This window comes from Egretta garzetta, unplaced genomic scaffold (genome assembly GCF_000687185.1).
Source record: "Egretta garzetta isolate BGI_Z169 unplaced genomic scaffold, ASM68718v1 scaffold574, whole genome shotgun sequence".
In the NCBI taxonomy this organism is placed as follows: Eukaryota; Metazoa; Chordata; class Aves; order Pelecaniformes; family Ardeidae; genus Egretta; species Egretta garzetta.
Window position 1 is genome coordinate 473,676 of NW_009259488.1, and position 9,397 is coordinate 483,072.

Consider the following 9,397-nt stretch of genomic DNA (forward strand, 5'->3'; position numbering starts at 1 on the left):
CTTCTCAATGAAAGGTATCAGGTTGCTCTGCCATCACCTGCCCAGGGCAAAACCCATGTTCCATTGCATGACTTCCATTTACCTCTGCTAATTTGTCCATCCTTCACAAGTTACTCAAAAGCTTTAAATATTGCTGAGGTCAGTAATGGCCATGTACATGCCCAGAGCACATTTATCGCCCTTATTAACTAGAGATACTACCTTTGCTAATCTCTAATCGGGTGTTATTCACAGTTTGAAGGATGGATCAAAGCTCCATGCCAGCTGCTTGTCATTTGCATGCAAGCCTTACAGAGTTTGGAAATGCAAATTACCCATGCTTCTCAAAATGACCGCATCCAGCATTTGAAGTCAGCTTCCAGCCTGATGTGATCACTTGGCTGTCTGGATCCTGATGCTCTCAGCTGGTCATCTAAAGAGGGAGAACATGCTGATAGTTTAATACAGCTGCCTCAAGCCAAAAAGCAAATTGAGAAGGGCTGGGGTGGGAGTGAGAAGGAAGCAGCCCTCGGTGGCTTGTGCCTGGGGGGTGCAGGATGCTCAGAGACTCTCCCATGTGGCACCAGGACTGGTTTTCCTACAGGCATCACCCACAGGTTTGGCCTAGGGCTTTGGGGAACTCCAGGATGGGAGGGGATGTTTTGTTTTATTCCTTGCATTAAGAAAGGTTGTTCAGCTGGCAGATGGGTAGCTGTTGTGGTGAAAGGTTGTGCTAGAAATAAAGTAGGTTAGGAGTAGCAGATCAAATTAAGAGAAAAACATGCTAGTAGCTTGGCTGAGGGACAAATGAGGACAGCATGTAGCATCGACAGTTAAAATTAAACACACCATCCTCATTTGTCCCTTAGCTACCCAGGCAGGTTTCTTACCCGGTGCTGCCAGGTTATTTTCTATGCACACACAGAAAGAAAGTCCAGAAAGTATCTGTGCCATAATCCAGCTCTCCAGAAGTTGTGTCACCAGTATAAGTCCTCAGGACACTGTCTGTGTGCAGGCATTAGGTGGATGGGTATAAAAAAGATGCATCTGGCACTCTGCTGTGGATATCAGAACATGCCTTTATTCTATGGCTTTTTCCCCCCCTCTGTACTAGAAATCCTGTTGAGCAAAGAAGCAGATTTTGATGCTTGTTCAGTGCCTACAAAAACGGGCATTCCTAATGGCATTCATAAGGACTCTCACTGTTAAGTTTGACGGCTCTCTACAATTTTTTCAGGTCTTTTCCTCTCCACATCCAAGCCAACCTGACGTCATGCAGCAAGGTGAAGATGTTCAGATAACATTGTCTGAGTTTGTACCTTGAGATTATGTCAATGCCTTCTGTCATTGTATCAATGACTATGACCACTTAGTACTTGATGTTAATAATCAGTTTCCCACCTCAAAATCAGGCCGAACCCAGCATAAGAGTACAAGGTAACATGCTTCCCATGTAGTTAAGCCATTCACCACACTAGTATGATAGCTCTGTGGACCCCCAGCCTCCCTTGGTTGCTCCTCAGGGGGCTGTGGGGCCAGTGAGAACCCCCAAGGTGTCTCAAACAGCACGAGGCATCTGTATTTCGATAACTAAATCCCACCCTTGTCAGTGCGGCCTGCTGAGCTGCATGGCTCACCGGGTGGCATCTCCCTCTGGGGACCTGCATTGCCCTCCAGACTGCACATTGCCTTGACTCCGTCTCTGCCGGCTGAGGTGGGAGCATTGAGCCCTTGCTCGGCACCAAACATTCAGTGCCTTCTCCATCCCACCCCTAACCATTAGGCAGTCCAAGCTGGATGAGCTGGTTGCCTCCTGTGGAGCACTGCAGGTGATAGTATTAAACCCTGTTTGCCCCATCTCCAGATAGGTTTGGGCACAGACGTAGCTAGCTATGACACTGCTGATGATCACGGTGAGATTCCCATGTGTCATTAGCCATCACAGCTTACCTTGTGCCAGCAAGACAGAGTATATGTTTAAATGTCATATTAAGAGGTCTCATACACATATATTAAAGTCCCTAGGTGTGACATTACCAGGAAAAGATAGGAGAAAATTCAGCTGGGGGTCATCTGAGTCACTGTTTAGAAACCAGCGCTGGATTTCTGATATAGCAGCCTACAGGAATGAAGGCTGTTGAAAGGCAGATGCATACACATACAAAATCAGTATATTAAGAGGCAAAAGACTCATTTGACAGATAGCGAGCGTGAGAAAATGAAAAGCAAATGGGATGCTAAAATGTTTTACGCTACATACTCATCACAGAGAAAGAGAGTTGTGTTTTTAATGAGCAAAGATGTATCATTTCACTTACCGAGCCTTCCAGCTGATGATAAAGAGACTTGCTTTAGAGCAGCAGGATTAAACAAGGTGCAGATATGGATTATAAATTGCTATGTACCAAATGTGAACAGATTGCCCTTAAATGTCATTCTTATGTAGATAAATCAATCCTGGTTGAAAAGAACAGTTCAGCACAGGAGGAGGTGAAGGAAAAGGTACCTGCCGCCTCTTATGCCTCATACATGATCCAGTTTTACTAAGAGATGTGCCCCAGGCTTTATTCACCCTTAAGGTCATCTGTAAGGCCCCCAGCATGTGTGTCCCTCTTTGTGGTGCTGAGGGAAGCTGGAAGACAACAGACTTCTGTCCTAGCCCCCAACATAGCCCATGCAAAGCTTCTTCAGCCTCTTCCACCTGGGCTTGGAGGTACCATGACCCACCTCAAGCCTCCAACAGGAAAGACCTCTGTTACCCCGCCAGCTTTCCCAGCATAGCCTTTCCCCTGGCTTAGGCGACCAGCAAACCTTTCAGCCCTCCACCCGAGTCAGCCACCAAACCCTTCAGTCTTCAAACCCTGAAGACCTTTTCTTCTCTGGGGCTCTCTTCCCCTCACCTCATGAGAGCTCAGTGCTACTGAAGGAAGCAAGAAACAAGATGGCAGCAGTCTGCAGCCCCAGAAAGTGACTTCACGTAGTTTATCCTTCCTTTGCTCCCACTGTCTGAAATGCAGGTCCTGCCTAGGCACCAGCCTGCAGCAGTTCTGCTGCCCTGGGGGAGCTGACCTGGAGAAATGCTGGCCCCAGAAGCCTCGTAGAGCACCACAAAAGCAATAGCAGAGGCTCAGTTTTGAAGAAATGAGCTTTGCAACATGGCAGCTTCCCTCCACAGCCTTCATGCCCTCCTTGGGGTTGTAAAGAGGAGTAAGGAGTGCACGCTGGCCATCTGAGGCCTTATATCTGGTGCCTACTGCTCTGTACCACCACTGGGGGACTACAAGTGTCGGTCCATGGATCAAAATAGCTTGGGAACATCTCTGCTCAAGGTATTGCCAGGAGCAGAAAGCACTGCCAAGAGTCAACTGCGAGGGACTGAAAGGGACTTCTGGAGCAAGGAAAGACGCTGCAGGGAAAGAAGGTGATCTCTCCCCATCGTCCCTCTCAGCACTCGTTTGGGGGACAGGGGAGTAAGAGGATGAGGCTAGTCCAGGATGACTCCGTTTCAGGCAAAATGAAAAAGGGATTGCAAAGGACTGAGAGGCTGAGAGAATAGGTGTGGGAACAACCTAATGCATCCACAGATCAGGAAGACACAGAGCCTCAGTGGTTTATCCAGGTCTTCTAATGCTTATGATATTTCATTAAAATAAGCTACTGTATTGAAGGAGGATTAGAGGGCAGTAAAAGCATATCTATCTTTAAAATTGGCATTAGTGGTGATCCTGGGAATTACAGACCAATGAGCCTTACTCTGAACTAGGCAAATTAGCTGAAAAGATAATTAAAGTGCAAAGAATAAAACATCTAGATGACAGTGGTGATATAACAGGAACAAACCAACACTGCTTCAGCAAAAGTATTCATGCCTCACACATCTCCTAGGATGCTTTGTGCATGTCAGCAAAACAGCAGATAAAGGAAAAGTGAGGTGGTTTATTTGGACTTTCAAAAAGCCTCCATCCGCACTCTTCACACTGACTGGCGCCGTTTGAAAGCAAAGCAGTCAGAAGTAAGATGTAAGCAGCTATTGAAGATCAAAAACAGGTTCAAAGAACGCTAAAACACAATCAGTGGTCAGTCTGGTGAGGGATTTCAAATGCGGCAGCACCTATATGGGCAATAGAATTAACAAGCGATCACGGAGGCAAGAAGACCAGCAATCTCCTCCGCTCTTAGTGCAGCTCTAATACACGAGTACCTCTGCCACCTCTTCAGATCACGCAAGAGTGTCTGTGTTCATCAATCCTGATGGCAATCGTGGAAAGCCAGTTGAGCCTGTGTTATCAGTCTTTACCTTCCTTCCGTTAATCTTATGCTAGTTAATGGACAGGAAAAGGGGGAGTCTCAAATCCTCACCTCCTGGAGGCACGTTATTTCCTGAGCATCTCAGCTTGCCTTCTCCCCATACATTTTCAAACCACATGATTACGGGGAAAGAAAAAAAAAAAAGCTGGAAGCTGCATTTGCTATGCATTTTTAAAACCCAGATAAAAGGAAACTCAACAACCATAAAAAAAAAAGTCTTTACAGCAGCATGACTTTGAAGTCAACTTCATTTTTGGAGCCACCTCCTGCCTTGTGATGTGTTGGAGGACCACAGCTGTGATGATGCAGGACTCTAAGGACAGACACCAGTGGGGCACAACAAGAAATGCTGATAGTAAGCACACCTTTCCTTGCCAGATGTGGCACCCCAAAGGGTGTCCATAAGGCCAGAGCCATCTGGGCTATGTGTCACCAAGATCAACGCAGCACCTGGGTGCATAAAGGATGCGACACAAAGAACAAAAGCCTGATCATGGCCTGTCCCTGCTCTGTCCTTGTGTCACCCAAGTGCAGCCCTATTTACTTCTGTGGGATTGAAGCCTGGGACACACAGGGGTGAGTCACATCTTCTGGGCTTGACTACAACAGCTCTGCCTCCAAAACGACACAGTAGGAACAGAGAGGGTGGCAAAAACCATTAGAAGCCATTAGAGCCTTCTGAATGGGCAGAGATAGGGAGATTGAGGCAGGGTAATAAAGAAAGAAGATGAATACAAGGGATGGAAAAAATAGGTAGAGAATAACGCATGGATGGGCGGAAGTAAATCATTCCCTCACACAGACTGCCCAATAATACCAGAAGAGAGGACATGCAATTAGAGTGAAAGGCAATGCATTTTGAACTGATAAAAGGAGAGACTATTCTTACACAATGAATAATTAACCTGTGAAGTTCACTGCCATGAGATTTTACCGAGGACGGAGGCTTAGCAGCATTCAGAACAAGAAAAGCCATTGATATGAATAATGAAAATATCCACCGTTACACTTGACAGAATAAAATCTCTCTGGAAGGGATTTTAACTCCTCCTGGCCCAGCACAGGACCTCCACTGCTTGACTAGGAGGGGAGAGAGGAGATGTCTCCTGGGCATGTGCTCTGTTCTAGCCTATGGATGCCCCCCACGGTGGCTGCCACATCCTTCTCTCGGTGCTGGGAAGAGAAAGAGGACAGATACCAGGCTGAGGGACATCAGAGCCGCTCTCATATGATAATTCCAGTGTTCTGGTAGAAGGGATTTTAATTGCTTTTCAGTTCCATCTCTGCATTGTTCAGCCATCTGCCGGTTCCCAAGGCCTAAGAGGCTTGATGTCTCTGGAGCAAAGGAGAATTCAGCCTGCTTTCTGCCAGATGAGGCTATTGTGTTATCTCTTGCAAATCTGACCAAAGTCCCTCCTTGACAGAAGAGCTGGCCAGTTTTCAGCTAGGCATCTTGGCCTCATCCATACCTTTAGCATTTTCATAGAGAAATCAAAGCTATAAAATAACTTCAGTTATCTGAAGCTGGAGAGTACTTAGGTGCTAACAACTCTTTCAGAGGAGACTGGACTTGTTTCTGCTCCATTTTGCATTCAGTATTTACTCTCAGAAGAGCTCAGCCTTGTTTACCACTGCTCACTAAGATCAGCATCGACGGTTCCCTGTGAGAAGTGTTGCATTATCCCTTCTTTCCAGAAGGAGGGAGCATGGCAGAGGGATGCGGTTCACCATCTATCCCAAAGAGAAGAGTTGTAACGGATCTCCTAGGCCTTCAGGCTAAGGCCAGCTTTCCACTGCCTAGGGCTGATCACATGTCAGCCCTCGCCTCCGTGGATGATCTTCCATCCCAAGATTACAACATTTCATTAAGATTACCTAGGCATCCCAACACACCAAGGAAGCGGGTGGGTGAATACCATCTCCATTTGGAACTGAAAAATTAACATGTGAATTAAGCAGCATATGTGAGCGCAAAATGCAGATCCTTAAAACATCCCTGAAGAGCCTATAAGCTATGATTATTGCTCCATGAGCAGCTAAGAGCGTTGCAATACATCAACCAGCCAACCTTTCACCTGCCTCCTTTCCCCTGCTAGGACTTTTCAGAGCATGCTGCCAGAGCCAGCCAATGTGAAAAGCACAGCCGGGGGAATCGGCGCTGCTGCCTTCCCTGCAATGCTCAGCTCAGCAGGGAAGAGGCACAGCCAAGGCATGGCAAGCCCAAGTGTGCCTTCTACCTCTGCCCCCAGAGAAGGAGTGGGGAAGGACCTATTGGCACCAGCTCTGGTGTTCAGCTTGGTGGCTCCTGTGAGGTTCAGGCTTGACCCCCCTGCCCCAGCACACCACTGGGAGCTCAACATATTTCCCCCATGGGGTGAGGCATGTAAGAAACACCCAGAGGCTGGCTCAGTCACACCAAAGCACATCTAACCAATTACCTTGGTTTCTGTATATTTAGTAAACTAATTTGGATTCCTTCTCCATGAACCTATCCAACTTCCCCTTGAACATAAGTCAAGTTTAAGCACACACAACACCCCATGGCAAGGACTTCTGCTGCTTCACTACATGACGTATGAAAAACAGCTGATTCCTCTTTTGAACCCGCTAGCTGTCAGCATGGCTTGCTGAGCTCCTGGTTCTTGCATTTGGACAGGTGAGAAGTGGAAGGCCAGTGTGAGGATAGGCCATGTTTTGGGCATTGCTTCCTGCTCTCAGGGGAGGATTGCAGAGGCTGAAGTGGAAGTACAAGTCGTAGAGGAAGGCTGGGTTAGCTGTGACCTTCTCTCTCCCCATCAGAAAGCCAAGGTGCCTAATCCGGGGCTCTGCAGGCCAGGTGCTTCTAGGTGAGGTACCAATCAACTCATCTTTGCAGGTCCAGGCGAGTGGCAGATGCTTGCTCGCTGTCACGCACCATGCACAACTGAACACAGTAGCCCTTGCTCCCAGGTATTGCTGGGGGATACACCAAGTCACATCACAGGGTCACCCACAGGGAACAAATCAAACCTATGTGATACTAGAGCGGAAAAAAAAGAAAGAGCAGAATGCAAAGCAAATAAAAACCAACTGCTTGTGATGAACTGCTATTAAAATATTGGAAGAGATGCTGAACTTAGCATCAAAGAGCAGTAAGTTATATATCAGGCATGGGGAATAGTCCAACACTCATGGGGGTTGTGATAAACCCAGAAAATTATTAATCTGTCTAAAGAAAAAGGAAGAAAGAGATAAAAATATTCTTCCTACAGAGGATAAAGTGGATTTTTTATAACCCAAGCAGCAAGGTATCAGGGCTGTTTTTGTGGATTACAATAGGCGATTATATACATGGCTAAGTAGGATGAAGTCAGAAGAGGGTTGATCGTCTTCTGGGAAGACATGAATTAAAGGGATTTTAGAAGATGAATAAAGAACTCCAGATAAGGCTCTAATGGATCAGAGGATACTGCAGCCATGCTGTTGCTACATTAGGGTAAGAGCTACCTGGGGGAGGCTTTTCATCAGCAATTAAGTCTTAGTCAGCCAACCTTTCTAAAATGGGTAGCAAAGGCATGGTGCTGTTGTGCTGCCTACAGATTGAGCCTGTCAGACCTTGAAATGCCTCTTCTTGGGCTTTCTTGTGTAGCCCCAGACAAAGGCAGCCAGCTGAAACCTCCAGAAAGCCTGTGATTCGTCTCCAGAGAAGCCGAGGAAGAACTCTGCCTGCTTCCCTCCCTCTGCCTTGCCTTGCAATGGATCTGGCCCCAGTTCTTAGACCCCAGAGGCTGCTGGATTCTTCGCTGCCCACAGCCAGGCAAGAGACAAGCTCCTGGTTTCTGACACCTGTACCTGCAGCCTAGGATGTGAAATGAGCTTGCCAAACTCATTTCACACAGAAGCTGCCATGCATTCACCAGGCCTTAATAACATTAGCTGACAAAGATTTTGCTAAATAGAAAACAGACTCTTCCAAGAGAAGTTAGATGATCTGAATCTCTTCTCAAGTGAATAAAGCAGAGGACAATAAGCCTTTTCCTTGCATGAAAGGTTTGCTTTAAAGAACTTAGATAAGACTGGGAAAAGGTGAAGTAAATAACTTCCCATCTCCCTCCTGCATCCAAAACCTCACTGTCCTTCAGAGCAGGGTTTACACTAGGTCTCAGGGCGACTACCCAAGCAGAGCCCCTGGAGAACAGGTCCTATGGGTATGGCGCTCAGTGGAAGGGCAGGCGGGAAACACCGTGCCTGTCACTGTGGAGGCAAGGAAGCCAAGAATCAAACACCAGGAACATTTCTACAGGAGAGACAAATCCTCGCAGCCAGCGGTGAGGAACAGAGCTTGGGGAGAGGAGCAGAGGGAGCGGGCTTCGATGGCTAATGTGTGTGGCTGTCTCCACAGCTGGGCACGATACAAGGGACCAGCATGAAGTCCTGTGGCCTGTTTTATGCAGGTGGGATGAGTTACTGGTTTGTCTGGCCTACAATCTGTGATCATCACGCAGCCTCACCCAAGGACTGGTGCCTGGTCACCTGAAGGGCACATCCCTGCTCCCAGCACTCTGCCAATTAAAAGTACTCCATTTGGTGTCTTCGCTGGGCAGGACAGGGGGGATTCGTCTGTTGTTTGCTGTTGAATGTGCTGGGTTTGCAGCCCACCGAATAGAACCATGTTGGTAAGTCCCAAGCTTGCAGTGAGAAAAGCTTGCACAAGGTGCTCATTCTAGAGAGGCATCAGCCACCCAGTGATGGAGGGTTTTCTTCTCTTCCTCACTTGCCTTTTACTTTGACCCTCGGCTTTCAAAGCAATCTGGCAGGTACTCAGTTCAGCCTGTCTTTCAATCAACAAAACAGTTTTACCAGCTTTATGCCAGAGAAGGGCAATAGGAGTTAAAGATGAGAGGGGCAAATGGCAAGGGTCAGGATTTCCTACAGTCCTGCAAGCTGCTCCTGAAACCTCTGGGACAGACGTCTCAGGAGATGGCTGCAGATCACCCCACGCTGCCTGCCTTCACGTGCTAGCCTGCCCTGAGCAAACAGGGCTGGTTGTTTTCTCCCCCTTCTCCAGCCACAACAGAGGACACAGGGAGAGCATCCCAGTGCCTCCAACCTATTCATCTGCTGCTTCAGG